Source organism: Apium graveolens, chromosome 7 (genome assembly GCF_009905375.1).
Source record: "Apium graveolens cultivar Ventura chromosome 7, ASM990537v1, whole genome shotgun sequence".
Taxonomy (NCBI): Eukaryota; Viridiplantae; Streptophyta; class Magnoliopsida; order Apiales; family Apiaceae; genus Apium; species Apium graveolens.
In genome coordinates this window covers 207,850,071-207,874,095 of record NC_133653.1, presented here as the reverse complement: position 1 = coordinate 207,874,095, position 24,025 = coordinate 207,850,071, and the positions used below count along the sequence as shown (strand labels likewise).

The following is a 24,025-nucleotide window of genomic DNA, read 5'->3' as shown; positions in this document are numbered from 1 at the left end:
CCCGTTGGATCATTCCGGATATAAAATGGTACGTTTATTTGTAAAAACTGATCCAAACAGTACCGGTTTTCGGGATAATTATCCAAATCAGTACAATTTGTACTGCGGTCTTGGTCTCAGTGCCTGGTTACACGTATTACGAGGTGATAATTTTGATAGTTTAATAAAAAGATCTCGTTTATCGAAAATGAGAGTTTTATCGATTTACCGAAACAAATAATGTATCGAAAATATTGCGCCGGGACCCGCGCAGGACAAACCGTACGCCAGATCGAAAAAGTTGAAACATGGAAAATGCTCGGAATATTGCAATTAGGTTAGGAAGGAGTTCTTGGAAGAGTTTCGGGTTATAAAAACGTAAAAACGGGTGACGTCGGTTGGTTCCCGATTGTATAAAATAGTTTTTAAATACTCGGAAAAAGATTTTATAAAATCCATATAATTCCTATAAAATCATAAATCAACATAAAAATAATTAGGAAGATATGACAATTATCTATATTTTATTTTGGACATATAAAAATTAAAATACTTAATTAATATTATTTTTTAACATCCAAACACATTTAACACTTAATAAATAATTCACAGAAGAGAAACTGAACACATATATTAATTATTTATTAGCAAAATAATTACTCGGTATATCCCAGATATTACATCCCCCCCGCTTAAAAGGATTCTGTCCTCAGAATCTCCTAAGAAAACAAATGAGGGTACTTTTCTTTCATATCACTTTCTAACTCCCAGGTTGACCCTTCAACCTTAGGGTTTCTCCACAATACTCTTACTAACTTTATCACTTTATTTCTTAATATTTTCTCTCTTTCCTCTAGAATTTCTATCGAACTCTCAACATATGACAAATCTGTCCGAAGCTCTATTGACTCATATTCTATTACATGCCTGGAGTCTGGATTATACTTCTCAAGCATCGATACGTGAAAAACATTGTGAATGTGCTCCATGTGCGGAGGTAACGCCAACTCGTAAGCTACTTTGCCAACGCGTTTTAGAATCTCAAAGGTCTGACATATCTTGGGCTCAGCTTTCCTTTCTTTCCAAATCTCGTCAATCCCTTCCATGGTGATACTTTTAATAATACCAAGCTTCCTTCTTCGAATTCTATATATTTTCTTGATTGATCTGCATACTTTCTTTGACGGTCTTGTGCTGCTATCAATCTCTTCTGAATAACTTCAACAACTTCCTTTGTCTACTGTACCAATTCAGGTCCAAGCATTTTGCGTTCTCCTACTTCATCCCAATATACTGGAGGTCTGCATTTGCATCCATAAAGGGCTTCATAGGGTGGCATCCCAATACTGGAGTGATAACTATTGTTGTAAGTAAATTCTACCAGAGGTAAATGCTTGTCCCAACTCCCTTTGAAATCAATAACACAAACAAGTAACATATCTTCAATCGTCTGGATCGTTCTTTCACTCTGGCCGTCCGTCTGTGGGTGGTAAGTCGTACTCATATTCAGTCTTATTACCAAACATTCTTGAAAACTTTTCCAAAATCTTGAATTAAATCTTGGATCTCGATCAGATACGATAGACACAGGAACTCCATAACGAACTACAATTTCCTTCAGGTACATATGAACTAACTTGTCGAGCGAAAATCTTTCATTTATAGGCAGAAAATGAGCTGACTTGGTAAGTCTATCCACTATAACCCAAATGGCATCATGATTAGCCCTTGTCCTTGGTAAGTCAACTATGAAATCCATGGCAATATGTTTCCACTTCCATTCTGGAATTTCTAATGGCTGTAGCAATCCACTTGGTCTCTGATGCTCTGTTTTAACTCTCTGACATGTATAACATCTGCTAACCCATTCCACAATTTCCCTCTTCATATCTGGCCACCAATAATTTTCTTTTAAATCTCTTTACATCTTGGTACTCCCTGGATGGATTGAATACCTTGAATTATGAGCTTTCTGTAAAATTTCATTCTTCAGCTCCGTCACCGGTGGAATCCAAATTCTAGAAGAAAACCTAAGAATACCTTGATCGTCCTTTTGCGTACACAATTCTTCACCTACCAAACGATTTATATCTTGATCCATTACATCTTCCTGACACTTCTTTATCTTTTCTAACAACTCTGGCTGGAAAGTCATACTATACACTTTTGCTTCATCAGGCTTGCAAATTCTAATTTCCAATTCCAATTACTGAAATTCCTTATATATTTCTTCGGGAACTGATAACACATTTAAATTTTCCTTCCAACTCAACGCGTCTGCTACAACGTTCGCTTTACCGGGATGATAATTAATCGTGCAGTCGTAATCCTTGATTAATTCTAACCATCTCCTTTGCCTCATATTAAGCTCCTTCTGTGTGAATATGTACTTCAAGCTTTTGTGATCCGTGTAAATGTCGCACTTTTCCCTATACAAATATTGTCTCCAAATCTTCAAAGCGAAAACTATGGCTGCTAGCTCCAAGTCATGAGTAGGATATTTCTGTTCGTGTGGTTTCAATTGCCTTGACGCATACGCAATCACTTTATCGTGCTGCATCAGAACACATCCGAGTCCTTTATGAGAAACATCACTATAAATTATGAAATTACCTTGATCGTTTGGAAGTGACAAAATAGGTGCCGTGATTAGTCGTTGCTTCAATTCCTGATAACTTTCTTTGCATTTATCGTTCCATATAAACTTTTCATTCTTTCGCGTAAGCTTTGTCAATGGTGTTGCAATTCTTGAAAACTTTTGAACGAATCGACGATAATATCCCACTAATCCCAAGAAACTTCTTACCTCTGTGGGTGTTCTCGGTCTTTCCCACTTTGTAATGGCCTCAATCTTTGCTGGGTCCACTTTGATCCCTTCATTACTGACTATGTGTCCTAAGAACTGAACTTCCTGTAGCCAAAATTCACACTTCGAGAATTTAGCATATAACTTCTTTTTCCTTAAAATCTCCAAAGCTGTTCTTAAATGTTCTGCATGATCCTCTTCCGTCTTCGAATAAATCAAAATATTGTCTATAAACACAATAACGAACTTGTCCAAGTATTCTTTGAAAATTCTGTTCATCAAGTCCATAAACGCTGCCGGGGCATTGGTCAATCCAAAAGATATCACTAAAAATTCATAATGTCCATACCTTGTCCTGAAAGCTGTCTTCGGTATATCCTCTGGCTTAATCTTTAGTTGATGATATCCCGATCTTAAGTCAATCTTGGAGAAGTACTTGGCTCCCTTCAATTCGTCAAATAGATCGTCAATTCTGGGTAACGGATACTTGTTCTTGATTGTAAGCTTATTGAGCTCCCTATAGTCGATGCACAGTCTCATGCTTCCATCTTTCTTCTTGACAAACAATATCGGTGCACCCCACGGGGATACACTGGGTCTGATTACTCCTTTCTCTAATAACTTTTCCAATTGCTTCGCTAGCTCCTTCATTTCAATAGGCGCCATTCTGTACGGGGCCTTGGATACTGGTTCCGTTCCAGGTGCTAAGTCGATTGTAAACTCAATTTCTCTGTCTGGAGGAAGTCCTGGTCACTCATCAGGAAACACGTCTGGAAATTCATTGACGACTGGAATATCTTCATGTTTTGCTGGCTCCTGACTTATGTCAATCACATATGCCACAAAATGCTCGCATCCTTGCCGTAGTAACTTCTTGGATTGAATCATTGTTTAGAACTTCTTTACTTGTTTCTGGCCCTTGAACGTTACTATCCTTTCATCTGGCGTCTTCACCATTACCTTCTTATTTCGACAATCTATCTGGGCATCGTGCTTAGATAACCAATCCATTCTTAGGATAACGTCAAATTCTCCTAACTTAAATGGTATCAAATCTACATAAAACCTACTACCAGAAATCTCAATCTCATAATTCCCACAAACTTGATTAACAGATACACGTTCTTGATTTGCTAATTCCACAGTCATTATTTCATTTAAACACTCAACTGGACAATTTAACTTACTAACAAAATCTTGTGAAACAAACGATCGAGTTGCTCCCGAATCTATTAACACTTTGGCACATAAAGAATTCACATTAAGCGTACCTGCCACGACATCAGTATCCTGGATAGCGTCCTTCACAGACATATCAAAAACTCTAGCCCTTGGAGTCTCGTTCACTACTGGGGTAGATCCCATAATCCTCAATGCATTACTTACTAGGGCTGGTGTCTTGCAATCCCTTGCTATATGTCCTGGCTTCCCACATTTGAAGCATGTAAATCCAATAGCTGGAACCTTAACTGCTGGATTTCGAATAGGCTGATCCTTATTTGATGGCTCTTTTGTTGGCTGATTTCGGCACTCCCTTGAATAGTGCCCTTTCTGATTGCACTTGAAACAAACCACATTCAACTTGTTACAAACTCCTCCATGTTTCTTCCCACATACCTGACAATCTGGAAAAGTTAATCTCAACTGATTCGGCTGATTCACATTGGCTGGACGGTTGCCCTGGCTTCCGTCGCCTGCATTTTGTCTTTTGAAATTAAAATTTCTCCCTAGCTGAAACTTGCCCTTCTTAAAGTTTGGAAACTTCCCTGGTTGTGACTGACCTTCATTTCCTTCAAATTTCCTTTTCTTGCTTTCTTTCTCCCTCTGTGACATCTCGCTCTCTGTCTCTGCAATCATGGCCTTCTGTACAACTCCTGCATAGGTATCCAATTCAAAAATGGCTACCTTCCATCTGATCCATGGCTTCAAACCTTGCTGGAATCTCTTAGTTTTCTTCCTGTCAGTATCCACATATGACGGCACAAACCTTGACAATTCTTCAAACTTGCTTTCATAATCCGCCACCGACATATTTCCTTGCTTTAACTCTAAAAACTTCAACTCCATCTAGTCCTGAATGAATTGGGGAAAATACTTTTCTAAAAACAATTCCTTAAACCTCTCCCAAGTAATAACATATGTACCTTCCAATGTCTTCACCATCTCCCACCAATAGGTGGCCTCATTCTTCAAATAATAACTTGCAAACTCAACCTTCTGTTCTTCCTTTACTTTCACTAAGGAAAATGCCTTCTCTATCTCCTTTAACCAAACATTTGCTTCAATCGGCTCTAAGGAACCCTTAAATTCTGGTGGGTATACTGCCTGAAAAGTTTTGAAAGTTACCTGGGGGTTGGTCTATCTTTGCTGTTGTTGTGCCAGGTGAACTATTTGTTGGGCCAAGATTTGGAGAATCTGGGCTATTTCTGGATCTATGGGTCCTGGGTTCACATTCTTGTTTGTATCATCTTGGTTGTTATTGTTGTTGTTGTTGTTGTTGTTATTGTTGGTTTCTTAATTCTGGGTGTTGGTGCAGGTATTTCTTCTGGGAGGCATTTTCTGTAAAGAATCAAACAACTTATTTAGCTTTTAAATCAAATCTTTGCATAAAAGAAAAGTTTGGAAAACATAAATATCTCTTTTTGAAAACAGTTGTAACAGTTGAGCTAAGTAAATTGCATGCTTCTTTACAGAATATAAACAGTTAAGGGAATAGGGTACATGGTATCACAGGGGTATAACTGATGCAATAAATAATGTAGAATAAAATAGGTGCAGTAAAGTAAATGACAATGTTGGAAAGGAAAAGGTATTGATATATATAGATCAAAATTTTTGGGTAGTACAAGCGTAAAAATACTTCGAAAGTAAAAGCAAAAGGGTACAACAACCTACTCACTAGTCATCATATCTAGTCTACAAATACAACTTAAAAGTCTACTGATACACACTACACACTACTGTACATAATACACAACCATAACAACTCTAATCAACATCTCCATTTCTGGATCTCTGACTCATGGCATGTCTGCACCTTCAATCTCCTCAAGCTCCCCTAGAACCCACTTAGCCCACTCCACTAGGAAATCAGGGGTGATGTCCTCATGTGTAGCCTCAGCAATCCTCATAGCAGTTGTTCTACGAAACACCTGGAGCCTCTCTTTAAGTCGCCTCTCACCACTCTCAATCTCTCTAGTACGCATGATATGCAATAACTCCTAAATCTGACCCTGTAGGAATTGCTACTCCATAAGGCAAGCCTCAAACTGATGATATGGGACAGGATAAGAAGAGAACTGAAAAGGTACTCCTGTAACTGAATGACTAGTGGAATCTGAATCAGCTGGTGGGGGTCCTCTAATAGGTGGCCTCATGCCTGGGGTGGAATAGCCTGCAGTGGTACGGGCTGCAACACAGGTGGAGGTAAAATAGTCAACACTGGTGGAACAACAGGACGTGGATCTGAAGATGGTACTCCAACTGAAGGCTCTGAGTGATCAGCTGGTACGGGGATGAAAGAGTCGGCCATCACTGCTATCTGAAATCATATCGCAGTATAAGAATCTCGAACCACAACGTGTATCATATTAACACATGTTATACCGTAGCACTCAACCTCTCGACGTTCTATCTTTCTATTCCTTACTTCTAATCCTAACCCTCTACCCATTCTCGTCAACCTAGGATTGTGTCAGTGACTTATAACCTGTAGCTCTGATACCAAACCTGTGGCACCCTCCAAACCCGGGTCCGAAGTTTGGGGTCCACACACACACCTTATTTATAACCTGCTTATAATAATAATAAAGATAATAATATGCAGTGACCCTACTCACCAACTATCACGGATCGCAACAGGTTAAAGTATGCACACAAGCCAAACACATACTTATTTTATAAACCGTTCAAATCCCAACTATCTAAACTCAGAACTGAGTATTAAACTTTATTACAAACTTTTACAAACTTAAATTACTCCAAAAGGTGCCTACTAGCTTAACTCGATCAACCTGAACCTCTAACTCTCGCGCTGGACTGGGGATCCTCGGTACCAACAGGTTCTTTCTTCATTGGAAAAGAACATAAACAACATCGCACAAATGAGCTAACTAGCTCAGCAAGTCACAATGACAAAACTGAAAATAATTACCATCAAGTGAAAAAGGTTTATGATATTGAGTGAACAATGAATTATGATTTAGAATTGAATATTATATTTTCATTTTAAAAACTAAGGTTAGACTGCTGATCAGTCACGCACTAACCCCGAGCAAAGCACACAGCACTGCTCTAACTACTAGATCCAAGGCACACATTGGCCTAACTTGACCATTATATGGTCTGACCACGAATCTGGTCCACAATTTTATAAAAATAATCCAATTCTAACATAATAACAGGATAAACAATAATAAGCAATAAATAGAATCATTAACAACATTGGACATTCAATAATGAAATGGTTTCAATTTTTATAAGGATCAATATGCCATTTTCAAAGCTTGGCTATTAGGTAATGAAAGAATTGGATAACAAAGGAATATATATTTCAGGGTTACCAGGAATTGGTCTTTCAAATCATAAGGTACAATGGTTTGATTTATATAAGTAATTTGGTTCAGTATTTGGTATTTAGTTTGTATGTATTTGTGGAGTAGTATCGTATATTTGTGGTTCGTATTTGGGTGTACAACAATCAATGGTTTAGAAAGAATAAGATTTACGGCTCAAGATCAAGAACTGGAATCAGGGTTTTGGGTTCAGTGCTTCAAAGCACTTGCAATATAGAACAGGACTTATCAATCCACTACACTATATCTCGACAAAGTTCAGAACACTTGCCTGGTATTAGCTTGCTATACTGCGCTCACTTTCAATCACAACTGTCTTACTCCTCAACTATCTGTTTCCTTTTCCTACGCCTTGCCTCTTCTGCTCACATATTATAAACATCTAACAATATTCAACTCATACGATTCTATTTGACATGTACTTCTATCTACCCTTCGTTTCACCCAAATCCGATTAACGGATTGAAAGTTATACTATAAACAAGTAGATACCGAACATATAGACCGACAGTTAACCAACAGGTCACATATAGCACATAACATGTCAAATAATCAAGGATATATCATTTATAAAGAAGTCTCGGGTCATAAACAGGCTTTCGAGTATTTAAAATGATTTTTAAAACATTTTTCAGAATTAAAACGGGTCGTTGGATCAATTTCGGAGTAATAAACAGGGTTTGGTTGGCCAAATCTGGCTTCAAAACAATTTTATAATCATTATCGAGCCTTAAAAAAATTTAAAATAATGTTTTAAAGCACAAAACTATTTTTCGAAATTTTTAAATCATTTTTAAATAATTAAATCTAATTAAATATTTAATTAAAATCAATTAATAATTAATTAAATCAATTAATCAATTAATTTTCGAATTAATTGACCAATTAATCAATTAATTATTAACTAAAATTAATTAACTAATTAATTCAGATTTATTTTTAAATTAAAAATAATTTTTGGAATTAAAATAATAATTTTCGGAATTTTCAGAAATTAAAAACGAATTTTTATAATTAAAATAAATAGGAAACAGATTTTTAAATGATTTATAAACAGGAATCCTATTTCTGCAAGTTTTGGAAACCTGGGGGACTAAACTTCACCATCTTTAATAGTTCAGGGACTAAACTGCAATTTTACAGTTTAGTCGCCGGAAAAATGACCGGCTCGCCGGAGAACTCGTCTCCGGCACCGTCACCCCTCCATCTCCTCCAGATCACTTCTACTCATCACCAGGAATCTATTTATGCAATCAAAATATTTCAATAACCCCAGACTTGGCCGGAAATTGGCCAAGAACATCGCTGGTTTCCGGCGAAACATCGAAAATTTAAAAACAGAACTCCCTTCGATTCACTAATCCTCTATTAACGAGCTATATACCAATCGATTACAAATTTCATAAGGAACACAACCCACTATAAATCAATAGTTAATAACCCCTAAATCAAAAAGGCCCAAATTTCAATTGAAAACATTTATACGGGTTATAAACCCTAATTTTAAAATTCGAAGATTAAACTCAATTTTGAACATGTTATTGAACTCCAAATCAGACGTATGGCATATGAAAATCATCAGGAAAACAAGCTCTACAACATGCAGTCATCAAATCATTCAAACAATCATTCGAACAGAAATTCATAATTTTAATAAAAATAATTCAAAAATAATTAAAAATATAGAAAATAAACCTTGAATTCTGCAGGTATATGGTTCACAGAATCTGAAAGTACTCCTCGAGACCTTCGATTTGGTCACTCCAACTTTCCCAACCGATTTCAATAACACCTTGAAATTATAGTTTGATTCTCAGAAGGTTTTATGAATTTAGGGTTTTTCTCTGGAAAATTATATATTTAGCTGACTGCAAATGATTTTGATATAGAATTAAATACGGTAAAGGCTATTTATAATTACGGAAAATTAGTATCCCGTTGGATCATTTCGGATATAAAATGGTACGTTTATTTGTAAAAACTAATCCAAACGGTACTGGTTTTCGAGATAATTATCCAAATCAGTACAATTTGTACTACGGTCTTGGTCTCAGTGCCTGGTTACACGTATTACGAGGTGATAATTGTGATAGTTTAATAAAAAGGTCCCGTTTATCGAAAATACGAGTTTTATCGATTTACTGAGACAAATAAAGTATCGAAAATATTGCGCCGGGACCCGCGCAGGACAAACCTTACGCCGGATCGAAAAAGTCGAAACATGGAAAATGCTCGGAATATTGCAATTAGGTTAAGAAGGAGTTCTTGGAAGAGTTTCGAGTTATAAAAACGTAAAAACGGGTGAGGTCGGTTGGTTCCCGATTGTATAAAATAGTTTTTAAATACTCGGAAAAAGATTTTATAAAATCCATATAATTCCTATAAAATCATAAATCAACATAAAAATAATTAGGAAGATATGACAATTATCTATATTTTATTTTGGACATATAAAAATTAAAATACTCAATTAATATTATTTTTAAACATCCAAACACATTTAACACTTAACAAATAATTCACAGAAGAGATACTGAACACATATAATAATTATTTATTAGCAAAATAATTACTCGATATATCCCAAATAATACACTCACTGAAGTTATAGTACTTGTCACTAAGAAACATATATAGCATGTTAGCAAGTGAGCAAGTTACAACATCAAAGTTACTAATCTTCCCAGAAAAGACTTTAATAAAAGAGTCACATAGAAAGCTCCACTCCTTTCTAAGGACTTTTCTTCTAACTTCACCTAGCTTGGCAGGGTCAAAAGAATAACCCGTAGAAATAAGCATAGAGCTTACATATATGTCAGTCTGTGGAACTAGTGTATTATTCTCAGGCAGTTGAAAACAGGCACAAATTATATCACTGTTAATGTAATAATTTTTACCTTTAAGAGTGAAGGTAATTGTTTTATCCTTTAAGTTGTAAATAGCAGTGGTCCATACCTCCTCAACCACTTTACAATAGATGACAGGAGACTCCAACATAGTATATTTTAGTTTGCAACTTCGAATGAAAACCATCATTTTGCGGTAATCTTCAGAAGCTGCAATCTCCTTGTTCACTAGTGCGACGAAGTTATTATTTTCATAAACAAACCCAGATTGGGACATGATCTTGACTATTGGCGCCATTGTTGAGAATAAGAGTAATTGCATAGAAGAAAGCTTTTGCTTTGGAGATGAAAGAGTTAGAGAAATTGCTTGAGAAAGATAAAAGTAAAAATGAAAAATGAAAGTGGCTTTTATACAATCTCAAAACTAAACGGTTAAAAAGTAAAAGCAAAAATAAAGTAACCAATCAAATTAGCCCAAAATAGCCGTTTAAAAATAAGGAAAACTGTCAAAATTCTAATGATTATCCATCAAAGTATACTTACGGGCTGTAAGTAAATTCGACGGATAATGCCTAGAATTAACGGCTAAGTTTGAGAGCAATTCGACGGATAAGGATTAAAAGTACCCAAAATAATATTGAATATTTCAACGGATGAAACCATGAAATTCAATGAATATTTATTTTCAACAAATAATGAACATTCGTCGAGATGTAAATTCTGACTTAAGCCAAAATTTCATCTTTGACAAGAAACATCAAATTTTATTCTGGATACATTTTAATTTGCTTAGACATCAAATTAAATTAGGAATAATTAAGCATACCTAACTCACTTACCAACCTAGTAAATGTGGATTCATCAAGTGGCTTGGTGAAGATGTCTGCAAGTTGCTTCTCACTTGGAACAAAATGAAGTTCCACATTACCATTAATGACATGTTCTCTAATGAAGTGGTACTTAATGTCAATGTGCTTGGTCCTTGAATGCTGTACTGTATTTTCAGTAATTGCAATGGCACTCGTGTTATCACAGAAAATAGGAATCTTATTCACCTGTAGACCATAGTCCAACAATTGATTTTTCATCCATAAAATATGTGCAAAACAGCTACCAGCAACAATATATTCAGCCTCAGCTATAGAGGTAGACTGAATTTTGCTTTTTACTGAACCAGGATACTAGCTTATTTTCTAGAAATTGGTAGGTTCCTGTAGTACTTTTTCTATCAATTTTATAACATGCATAATCTGCATCTGAATAACCAATTAGATCAAAACCAGGATCTCTAGGATGCCAAATGCCAAGTTTTGGCGTTCCTTTGAGATATCTGAAAATTCTCTTAATAGCAATTAAATGAGATTTTCTAGGATCAACCTGAAATCTAGCACAAAGAGAAGTAACAAACATTATATCTGGCCTACTGGCTGTTAAATACAAAAGTGAGCCAACCATGCCTCTATAGTTTGAAATATCCACAGACTTTTCAGTAGTGTTTAATTCAAGTTTAGTGGCAGTGGCCATGGGAGTTTTTGTAGATGTGCAATCCATTAGGTCAAACTTCTTTAAAAGTTCTCCCATCAAACTCATTCCATATTTACTTTGCATCAGTTTGGCAAACTTTTTGCAAAGTTTTTCATCTGTAGAACCAAATATAATATCATCTACATGAATTTGAACTAGAGCCATTAACATTTCTATAAAATAAAGTTTTATCAACAACACCTCTTGTGAAATAATTTTCTAAGAGAAACTTTGACAGAGTGTCATACCAGGCTCTAGGTGCTTGTTTCAGTCCATAAAGTGCTTTCAAAAGATAGTAGACATATTATGGAAAGTTGGGGTCTTCAAAACCAGGAGGGTGACTGCATATACTTCCTCCTCCAAATCTCCATTTAGAAATGCACTTTTAACATCCATTTGATAGACTTTGAAATTGGCATGGGCTTCATAAGCTAGAAAAATTCTGATGACTTCAAGTCTTGAAATATGAGCAAAGGTTTCATCAAAACCTATTCCTTCTTGTTGACAGTAGCCCTTAGTAACCAATCTAGCTTTGTTCCTGATTACTATGACATTTTCATCCATCTTATTTCTGAATACCCACTTGGTGTCAATAGGACTCTTTCATTTAGGCTTGGGTACTAGCTTCCAAACTTTATTCCTTTCAAATTGGTTTAGCTCCTCCTGCATAGCTAAAACCCAATCAGGATCCAACAGAGCTTCTTCTACCTTTTTAGGTTCTTCCTAAGACTAAAAGCTGTTGTACAAACATTCTTCTTGAGTTGCTTTCCTTGTTTGCACTCTTGAAGATGCATCACCAATAATCAATTCAAATGGGTGATCTCTAATCCATTTTCTCTGTTGTGGTAGATTAACTCTAGAAGAAGAAGCCTCATAGTTGTCTTGATATGTGACTGAGTTTTGATTAGAAGAAACTCCCCCTGAGTTTGTGGATCTTTGACTTGAAGTTGGGGTTCTTTCTGATTGAGATCTATATTGACTTTCAACTCATATTGATGGCTCAATGGATGTTGATCTTTTTCTTTTGACGGATGATGCAGATTGTCTTTCAACGAATGATACATTTGGTCTTTGGACGAATGTTGAATTATGTGCTTCATTTGTTGTAGATTTTTCTGCATTATCCTTAGATATTATTTTTGATCACTTTCATCATCACTATCATTACAGATCATCTCAACATTGTCAAATTTGAGGCTTTCATGGGAATCTCCATCTTGCATTCATTCAATCTTCTTATCATCAAACACAACATGTACAGATTCCATAACAATGTTGGTTCTGAGATTGTAGACTCCGTATGCTTTTCCAACTGCATATCTAACAAAAATTCTTTCATCTGCTTTGGCATCAAACTTTCCATGCTGATCAGTTTGATTCCTTAAGATATATCATTTACAGCCAAACATAATGAAAGTTTAATGTTGGCTTCCTGTTCTTGAACAATTGGTAGGGAGTCATGCCCTTTGCTTGATTAACCAAAGAAATATTCTGAGTGTACCATGTAGTATTTACAGCTTCTGCCCAAAAGTATATAGGTAACTTTGATTCTTCTAGCATTGTTCTTGCAGCTTCGATAAGAGATCTGTTTATCCTTTCCACCACTCCATTTTGTTGGGGGCTTTTGCTGCTGAAAACTCATGCATGATCCCATTCTCTTCAAAAACAATCTCATCACAGGAATTCTTGAACTCAGTTCCATTTTTACTCCTGATTCTTGTTGAGTGGCATTTATGACACTTTATAATGGTCTAATAAGCTTTGAATTGATGTATTTGTACTCAAGTTGTTAAGTGTTTTAATGTGTTTTTTTAGTGTTTTTGTATTTCAGGCATTAATATATGAATCAGGTAAATTAGCATTGTTTTGGTGCTAATTTGGTGTCAAGGTGGTGTTGGAATAAAAGCTCGTGGAAAGCTGGCTCGAAGTAGCAAGGAAAAAGATAAAATCTGAGTTTTTCCCAGAAGGACGGCGCGTCCGCGCTGTGATAGCGCGCGGCCGTGCCAGGATTCCAGAAAGGCAATGCACCCGCGCTATGATAGCGCGCAGCCGCGCCGGTGCGGAAAAATATGAATCTCGATTCAAATTCGATTCTAAGTGGGGAGACTTCCAGATTACAAAGGGCTGCTATATATATTCAAATAAGAACGTTTTTATGAGAGAGACATACCAGAGTGCAAGGAGAGCCGTAAGAAGACCGTTTAGCAAAATTTAACGAAGGTGAAGAAGATATTGTTTTTACTTGTGAATCTTTGTTTTAAGTTGTATTTGGATGCTAGTTTTCTTACTAGTGAACCTTACTCTTGTTTTGTACTTGGTTTTATTTATTCGTTATAAAAACTATGTTTATTATATCATGCTTTTATCGGAACCCACATTGATGATGAGTCCGATCATGGGCTAATCGTTATCATGAGGTTCTAGCGGATTTATTTATGGATTTCTTTAGTTAAATTATTTTGATACCTTAGTATGTGGTGATTGATTGATATCCTAGTATTGGTTGTGTGTATTCGTCTTATGAGCGTCACGAACTTATCAGATATTGTGTTAATTCTTAATGACGCGACAGTGAATTTAAGGATTTAGAACTTGTCGTGCTAGCATAAGGTTCATGTGTTACTGGTATGCATGATTCGTAGGTAAGTTTAACCATCTTACTTGCCTTGTGTAATCAAGATAGATAACTTGTGCTTAAACCATTATTTTTTCAAATTCTATAGATATATAGGGTCTCAATATAATTGGTGTCTATTCAGCTTCTATCTCTTTTATGGATGTTTGGTAGTATGGTACTCGTGCAACGAAAGTTGGCGTTTATCAGTTTCGTGTTGTCTGATTAGTGTCATCACCATTGCATGCTAAGGTTGAGAATAATAAGGCTATTGAATGAAGTATTTAATGAAGTTAGAATCACATGTTTGTCATATATATTAGTTTAATCAATCTTAATTTTGTAGTTATAATAGTTAGTGTAATTCTTAGTTATAAAAACCTCAATTTGTTATCTTCTTAGCATTGAATAATAACCATACATTGTTGCTTAGGTGCGTGAATTAATTAGTTAACCAATACATTCTCTGTGGGAACGAACTAGAAAAGATTCTATACTACTTGCGAACTCGTATACTTACGTGTAATATTAGCGCGTGTTTAGTGACTAACAAGTTTTTGGCACCGCTGTCGAGGACTGCAGTGTTAATTTATAGTTTATGTGCTTTCCATCTGTGGTCGTTTAAGTTCATTGACTCGGACATTATTACGTGTTTGTTCCTTGTTTTATTTCAGGTACTCTAGCGAGGGTGTATGCATACGCGTTCGTGTACTCGTAAGAGAACACTGGATAAAGCCAATGAAGAACTTGTGGTAGTTCGTAAGGAAGTTTTTGAGGAATGAAAGAAGGTAGAAGAAGAAAAGAAAGTTGAAGAACCAGCTTTAGTAGAGAGGGGTGATCAAGCGGAAAATCCGAAGGCTTTGATGGACTATTCTCAGCCTAAGATTAATGACATTCAGTCAAGCATCATCAGACCAGCCATCAGGGCTAAATCTTTTAAGATCAAGTCAAACACGATTCAGATGATACAGAACTCAGTTCAGTTTGGGGGTTCTCCTACTGAAGACCCCAACATGCACATCAAGGATTTCATCGAGATCTGCGACACCTTCAAGTTTAATGATGTGACTGAAGATGCTATCAAGCTACGCCTCTTCCCATTCTTTCTAAGGGACAAAGCTAAGTGCTGGTTACACTCTCTACCAGCAGGGTCTATCACCACTTGGGAGGATCTTGCGCAAAAGTTTCTCACTAAATTCTTTCCTATGGCGAAGACTGCTACAATCAGGAATGCTCTTACTCAGTTTGCTCAGCAAACTGGAGAATCTCCGTGTGAGGCTTGGGATCGATATAAGGAGATGCTAAGGAAGTGCCCACACCATGACATGCCTGATTGGATGATTATCAACTGTTTCTACAACGGATTGGGTGCTCCTTCTAGACCCATACTTGATGCAGCATCAGGAGGAGCCTTGTGGGATAAAAGCTACGATGAAGCTTATGAACTTATTGAATTGATGATTGCTATTGAGTACCAGAATCCTTCCCAGAGGCTGACTCAGGGAAAAGTCGCAGGAATTCTGGAGTTGGACGCAACAACTGCTATCGCTGCCCGACTTAAGGCTTTGACGATGAAGGTGGACACTTTGGAAAATTATGAAGTTAATCAAATCGCTAGTGTCTGTGAGCTTTGTGCTGGTGCCCATGAGACTGATCAGTGTGCAATTTCTAGTGAATCAGCGCAGTTTGTGAGCAACTTTCAGTGATCACAGCAATCCGTGCCAACCACTTATCATCCCAACAACCGCAATCATCTTAATTTCAGCTGGAGAAACACTCAGAATGTGATTCAACAGCCTTATTAGCAATATCCAGCTAAGCAGTACAACCCCCTAGTTTTCAGCAATCGCAATATGCACCTAGACAACAACTCCAGCTGCAACAAGCCAATAAAAAATCTAAATTAGAGGAGTTGAAGCTTATGTGCAAGAGTCAAGCCGTTTCTATCAATACCTTGGAAAATCAAATCGGGCAAATTGCCAATGCCTTGCTAAATCGTCAGCCTGGTACACTACCTAGTGACACTAAAGTGCCAGGAAAGAGGGAAGCTAAGGAGCAGGTAAAGGCAATCACTTTAAGGTCTGGAAAGGTTGTGAATCCCGAACAAACTCAAGTGTTGACTGAAGAAGCTGAGGCTGAGAAAGAAATAGAGCAGCAGGAAGTAAAAGTGGAACCAAGGAAGACTACTGTTGAGCACACTCCTCCTGAGGGTAATACAGGGGAGAAGCAGATCTATCCTCCACCGCCTTTTCCCAAGCGGCTGCAGAATAAAAAGCTGGACACGCAATTTGAGAAGTTTCTAGAGGTGTTCAAGAAACTTTATATCAACATACCTTCCGCTGAGGCTCTTGAGTAGATGCCTAGTTATGCAAAGTTTATGAATGGTATTCTCTCTCGGAAGGTGAAGCTAGATGATTTAGAGATAGTCGCTCTCACGGAGGAATGCAGTGCTATGCTGTAACAGAAGTTGCCTCCGAAGCTTAAGGATCCAGGAAGCTTCAGTATTCCGTGTACTATTGGAAAAGTATCTTTTGACAGATGCTTATGTGACTTGGTAGCTAGAATCAATCTGATGCGTTTGTCAATCTTCAAGCAGTTGGACTTGCCTGATCCAAAACTGACTTATATAACCTTGTAGTTGGCCGACCGTTCTATAACATATCAGCGAGGTATTGTGGAGGATGTATTGGTCAAGGTTGATAAACTCATCTTCCCTGCTGATTTCGTCATTCTTGATTTTAAGGAGGATAAGAAGATTCCCATAATCTTGGGGAGACCTTTCTTGACGACTGGCCGAACCTTGATAGATGTGCTGAAGGGTGAGCTCACAATGCGAGTTCTGGATCAGGATGTGATTTTTAACGTGTTCAATGCTATGAAATTTCCTACTGATAATGAGGAGTGCTTAAAAGTGGAGTTGGTCGATTCGGTGGTCACATCAGAATTTGATCAATCGCTAAGGTCCGATGCCTTAGAAAAAGCCTTGTTGGGGAATTCGGATAGTGAAGATGACGAAGGTGAAGAACAATTTCAGTATTTGTATGCTTCTCCCTGGAAGAGGAATATAGATATGCCTTTTAAATCTCTTGGAATGGAGGAATTGAACAGAGCTCCTAAACGCCTCAAGCCATCTATTGAGGAAGCTCCCACGCTTGAGCTTAAGCCTTTACCTGAGCATTTGAGGTATGTGTTTTTAGGTGATGCATCTACTCTGCCTATTATTATTGCATCTGACTGTTCAGGTAGAAATGAGGAAAAGCTTTTGAGGATTCTGAGAGAGTTTAAATCGGCAATTGGATGGACTATAGAAGATATCAAGGGAATCAACCCTTCTTACTGCATGCATAAAATTCTGCTAGAGGAAGGTAGCAAGCCTACGGTCGAGCAGTAAAGAAGACTCAATCCAATCATGAAGGAGGTAGTGAAGAAGGAAATTCTTAAGTGGCTAGATGCAGGGATCATCTACCCTATTTCTGACAGTTCATGGGTAAGCCCAGTTCAATGTGTGCCAAAAAAGGTGGTATTACTGTGGTAGCAAATGAAAAGAATGAGCTTATTCCTACCAGAACAGTCACGGGGTGGAGAGTTTGCATGAACTACAGGAAGCTGAATAAAGCCACTAGAAAGGATCACTTCCCTTTGCCCTTCATTGATCAGTTGCTTGACAGGTTGGCCGATCATGAGTACTATTGTCTTCTGGATGGTTATTCAGGTTACAATCAAATTTGTATCTCTCCAGAAGATCAAGAGAAAACTACTTTCACTTGTCCACTTGGTAATTTTGCCTTCAAATCTGTGTGGTGCACCAGCCACATTTCAGAAATGCATGATGGCAATCTTTTCTGATATGATTGGCCAGAATGTGGAGGTGTTCATGAATGACTTCTCAGTCTTTGCCGATTCTTTTGATGAATGCTTGCAAAATCTTGGACACGTTCTCAAGAGGTGCGTAGAGACCAATCTGGTTCTCAATTGGGAGAACTGTCACTTTAGGTGCGTCAGGGCATTATTCTCAGGCACAAGGTTTCTAGTAAAGGTCTAGAGGTGGACAAGGCCAATGTGGGGTCATTGAGAATCTTCCTCCACCCATTTCTGTTAAGGGAATTCACAGTTTTCTTGTTCATACGGGTTTCTACAGGCGTTTCATCAAAGACTTCTCGAAAATTTCAAAGCCATTGTGTAGTTTGCTAGAGAAAGATGTTCCTTTCAAGTTTGATGACGAGTGCCTTGCAGCTTTTGAGATATTGAAGAAGAGTTTAATCACGGCACCGGTCATAACTGCACCTGATTGGAATGAACCTTTTGAGATGATGGGCGATGCAAGTGACTATGCAGTTGGAGCAGTTCTTGGACAGATGAAGAACAACATATTTTATGTGGTCTACTACGCTAGTAAGACCCTAAATGGTGCTCAACTGAATTATACTACTACGGAGAAAGAACTTTTGGCTATTATCTATGGGTTTGAGAATTTTCGATCTTATCTACTTGGGACTAAGGTGACAGTTTTCACTGATCACGTTGCAATTCGATATCTAGTCTCAAAGAAGGAATTGAAGCCTAGATTGATTAGATGGGTTCTTTTGCTTCAAAAATTTGAACTAGATATCAAGGACAGAAAAGGAACTGAAAATCAAGTCGCTGATCATCTCTCGTGTTTAGAGAATCCTAATGCTACTTCATTAGATAAGATATTGATAAATGAATCTTTTCCCGATGAGCAGTTGTTTGGAGTGCAAGAAGAAGAACCGTGGTTTGCAGATATTGTGAACTACCTTGTGAGTAATATCATGCCTCCCGACTTATCTTATGCTCAAAGGAAGAAGTTTCTACATGAAGTGAAGTGGTATAGGTGGGATGAGCCATTTCTTTTTCATTAAGGAGTTGACCAAATCATCAGGAGATATATTTCTTACAGTGAAACGGGGGGGGGGATCTTGCGAGATTGCCACTCAACGGCTTATGAAGGACATTATGGTGGAGAAAAGACAACAACTCGTGTTCTTCAAGCAGGTTTCTTTTGGCCGATATTATTTAAAGATGCTCACCAGTTCGTTTTGAAATGTGATCGATGTCGACGTGTGGGTAATATGTCTAAGAGGGATGAGATGCCTCTTAATGTGCTTCCCGAGGTTGAGATCTTTGATGTTTGGGCAATTGACTTCATGGGGCCATTTGTCTCATCTTGTAATAATCTGTATATCTTGTTGGCAGTTGATTACGTGTCGAATGGGTTGAAATTAAGGCGTTTCCAATGAACGATGTGAAAGTGGTGCTTATTTTTCTTCACAAGCAGATATTCACAAGGTTTGGAACTCTAAGAGTCATAATCAGTGATGAAGGGTCACATTTTTGTAATCGCAAGTTCACTGCTATGATGAAAAGGTATAATGTGAATCATCGCATTGCTACGACTTATCATCCTCAAACGAATGGTCAAGCTGAGGTATCTAACAGAGAGATCAAGTGCACTTAGAGAAGGTTGTGTGTCCATCAAGGAAAGATTGGTCTTTGAATCTTGATGAAGCTTTTTGGGCTTATAGAACATCATATAAGACTCCATTATGAATGTCGCCGTTTCAGTTGGTCTATGGTAAAGGGTGTCATTTGCCTGTGGAGCTCGAGCATAAGGTATATTGGGCTTTGAAGAAGTTGAATCTGGACTTGGATGCGGCTGGAAAGAAGAGGATGCTTCAATTGAATGAACTCGACGAGTTTCGACTTCAAGCTTATGAGAACAACAAAATGTATAAGGAGAAAGTCAAGAGGTGGCACAATTGGGGTTTGGTACTCAAATCATTTGTGTCGGGGCAACAAGTTCTTTTGTTCAACTCTCGTCTCTGTTTTTTCCCGCAAAGTTAAAGTCAAGATGGTCAAGGCCTTTTATTGTCAAAACTGTGTTTCCACATGGAGCGGTAGAAATTTTTAAGAATGATTCGGGCCATGTATACAAGGTAAATGGTCAGAGGTTGAAGCATTATTATGGTGACACGGCAAACCGCGAGGTGGTTAGTGCCGTTCTATTATCCGTTTGATCTCGAGATTCTACGTCGAGCTAGTGACATAAAAGAAGTGCTTCTTGGGAGGCAACCCAAGTTTGTTGTACATTAGTAAGTAAAGGAAGCAAGAAGAAAGGAGAAAATCACAAAAAAATCAGAAAAAGTAAAAAATTTCAGGGCTCACTTCAGAAGCTTGGCGCGCCCGCGCTGTCATAGCGCGCGCCCGCGCTGATTTCACAGAAACATGGCACGCCTGTGCTGTCTCAGTGCGCGGCCGCGTCGTGTCCCGACTGAAAAAATAGCAGTTTCAAAAGAAATTCGGGAATTTTTTTCCAAAATCAATTCTAAACCGATTTTTACTCTCCCACATCCCATAATTCCCTCTCCAAATCAAACCCATTACTCCCATTATTCCCATAATCAAATCCCACTTCTATTCCATATATAATTCTCTTTTCACCACTTATATATACATACACCTCATACACAACTTCTTCACCAATTCAAAAATTCTCAAACACAAATTCTCTCTCAAACACACCTCTTATTCTCTCTTCTCACTTCCAATGGCACCGAAGAGACAAAGAACACAAGTTGATAGCAGCACCACCGATTTATCAAGTGTGGGTGGTGTAAGGCCAAGGTTCTCTACTCCCGAGGCTGAAGCGGAGTATACTAGGCTTCTTTCGGAGCCAATCATCAACGAACGGGGTTTTTTGCCATCAGGGAAGGATAGTCAGCTGTTGGAAATGATTCAGGAGATGGGTTGGGTTTCTTTTTGTAAGGAACCCGCTGCTGTACCTATGAGTGTTGTGTGAGAGTTTTATGCTAATGCGAGGGCAGAGAAGAATGGTTTCACGGTGGTTAGGGGGATGAAGGTGGAGTATAGTGTTAGAGCGATAAGGAGGGTAATTAATCAGCCTGCGAAAAAACCGATCAAGCCATTTGGAATGATAAGACTCTAGAGGATTTTGACTTGGATTTGATTGATGCTACTCTATGTGTGCCTAAGACTCAGTGGAAATTCAAGAGGGGCATAACTGATTATGCCACATTCCCTGCTTCTTGTATGAACAGATTTGCCCATGCTTGGAATGCCTTTATTTGTGCTAATATTCTGCCATCGTCTCATATGCATGAGGAGACAATAGAGCGAGCACGTTTATTGTGGGCTATTCTAAAGCATGATTATATGGATATTAGTAGGATTATTCATCGTGGTATTCTGTGATTTTTAAGAGGGAGCACTACAGGTTCTACACCCTACGCGTCCATAGTGACGAGGTTGTGTATGGTAGCTTGTGTTCATTGGGCCACACATGAACAACTTCAGCTCCCTAGTGCTACCATTGATAGTTCGATTATATTGCACATGGTGAGTGGTATGGGGTAAGCCCGATCCTAAGGGGTTGGGTTATTCATTTGATATGCTTCTAGGAATGCGGCCCTATGATCAGTATTATGCTGGTGGTTCCAAGTTTTCCCGTGAAGCGGGTTGGAGAGCTCAATTGGGTGAGGAGATAAAGTCATCACAATTGAAGGAATCGTCGAAGAAGAGCATGACGCTGTACAGGCATCTGGTGCGGAGGATGCATGTGATGCATGATATCCATAGTAGGTTTGCACGTGATCTCACCCAGGCACTTGGGACAGCTTTCAGAGCCACCGGAGTTGATATCTAGTGGCCAGTTTTTGGTGAGGATTCCATGTATCCACCTCCGGACACAACCGATACTCCACCCGCTGAGGGTAAGGATTCTGATTAGGTATGCCTGATTCCTTACTATTACCTTCACTGAGGACAGTGAATATTTTAAGTTTGGGGTAGTAGTTGAAGGAATATGTTTTTGTGTGAGTCTCATATAGTTGCATGTTCATTATAGTTTAGTTCATATAGTTTGCATATTTTTCCATATAGTTTTTATTTATTTATTTTTGGTAGTCTTATGTTATTTTGTTCATATAATTTTCATGCATTTGCATTATGACATGATCCCTGAGATAATTTTTCCAGTTGACTTGTGATATTGATGCTAGTGTAGTGATGTCGTTTCTAGAGATGTTAAGTCGTATTAAGTTGATTTGCATGCTAGAGACACTTGTATTTCACTAAGTCTTATAGGTTGCTAGAGTGCTAGATCATAGTCATGGTTTGTTATTTTGTCGAGGTTTAATCGATTGTTTATATTTAGAATTTAGGATATTCTCTTAATAATAAAAGACATGAATATTTAAAAATTGGAGGAATTTGGAGTTCATTGCTAGTTGTGTGGCTAGGTGTCAAATGGCTAGTAGCTGGCTCATATTTATATGAGTAGTCTAGGGTTGGATGAGATGGAGCGAAACACACTCATTCAGAAATTCGTAGAAAAAGAAAAGATAGAAAAAAAAAGAAAAAAAGAAAGAAGAAAAAAAGCAAAAAAAAAAAGAAGAAAAGAATAAGTGTTATGTATAATTGATCACGAGTGGGCTCTTTAGTACTCGAGTTATTAAGTTCTTAGGGGACTTTGTGCCTAGTGACCTAAGGCTTTTATAGTCTGGGATTCGCTAACCTATTGCTCGCTACATGGGTACTATTGTATAAGTCTTTTGTGGACCTCACTCATTGCCCGATCAATTAAGCATACTTGTGTTGTTTTATTATGAATAAAAGCATGAATCCATGTTAAACTCCGATATAGAATTGAACTGTTATAAGTTATTTTGAGTCTAGCTTTTATTCAGTTTATAAATTTCTGATTGTCTTGATAAGTAGTGAGTCATGATTGTCGATCTAGTTGCAATAGTATATCCGTAAGCATCTGCACACACGCACGTCACTAGTTTGTAAGTTGATTTGTATGATTTAATTGATCTTTATGCGAGTAACTGCATTTGTTGAGGTATTGCTTGTCGATTGGTTTAGTTATTCTATTGGGATTGTTGCATTCGTATTAGTTGCATTCATGCATTTTTATTCTCTTGTTCTTTGAGTCTGTTTATGCTTGAGGACAAGCATCAATTCAAGTTTGGGGGTATGTTGAATGGCATTTACGACACTTTATAATGCTCTAGTAAGCTTTGAATTGATGCATTTGTACTCAAGTTAAGTGTTTTAAAGTGTTTTCTAGTGTTTTTGCATTTCAGGCATTAATCTGTGAATCAAGTGAATTAGCATTGTTTTGGTGCTAATTTGGTGTCAAGGTGGTGTTGGAATAAAAGCTCGTGGAAAGCCGACTCGAAGCAGCAAGAAAAAAGATGAAATCTGAATTTTTCAAAGAAGGACGGCGCGGCCGCGCTGTGATAGCGCACGGCCGTGCTGTGATAGCGCGCGGCCGCGCCAGGATTCCAGAAAGGCAACGCGCCCGCGCTGTGATAGCATGCGGCCGCGCCGGTGCAGAAATATATGAATCCTGATTCTAATTCGATTCTAAGTGGGGAGACTTCCATATTGCAAAGGGCTGCTATATATATTCAAATAAGAATGTTTTTATGAGAGAGACATACCAGAGCGCAAGGAGAGCTGTAAGAAGACCATTTAGCACAACTCAATGTAAGCGAAGAAGATCTTGTTTTTACTTGTGAATCTTTGTTTTCAGTTATATTTGGATGCTAGTATTTGTGAACCTTACTCTTATTTTGTACTTGGTTTTATTTATTCATTATAAAGACTACATTTATTATATCATGCTTTCATCGGAACC

The 24,025-nt window shown here is 37.8% G+C and overlaps 1 non-coding gene across 1 annotated transcript; it reads right to left on the bottom strand.

Annotated features, from left to right (window-relative positions):
• Window positions 1-15,563: 15,563 nt before the first annotated feature.
• On the bottom strand, window positions 15,564-15,670 carry LOC141676009 (small nucleolar RNA R71). Its single transcript, XR_012556624.1, has one exon. It is a non-coding gene; the product is annotated as a small nucleolar RNA R71 (small nucleolar RNA).
• Window positions 15,671-24,025: the final 8,355 nt, after the last annotated feature.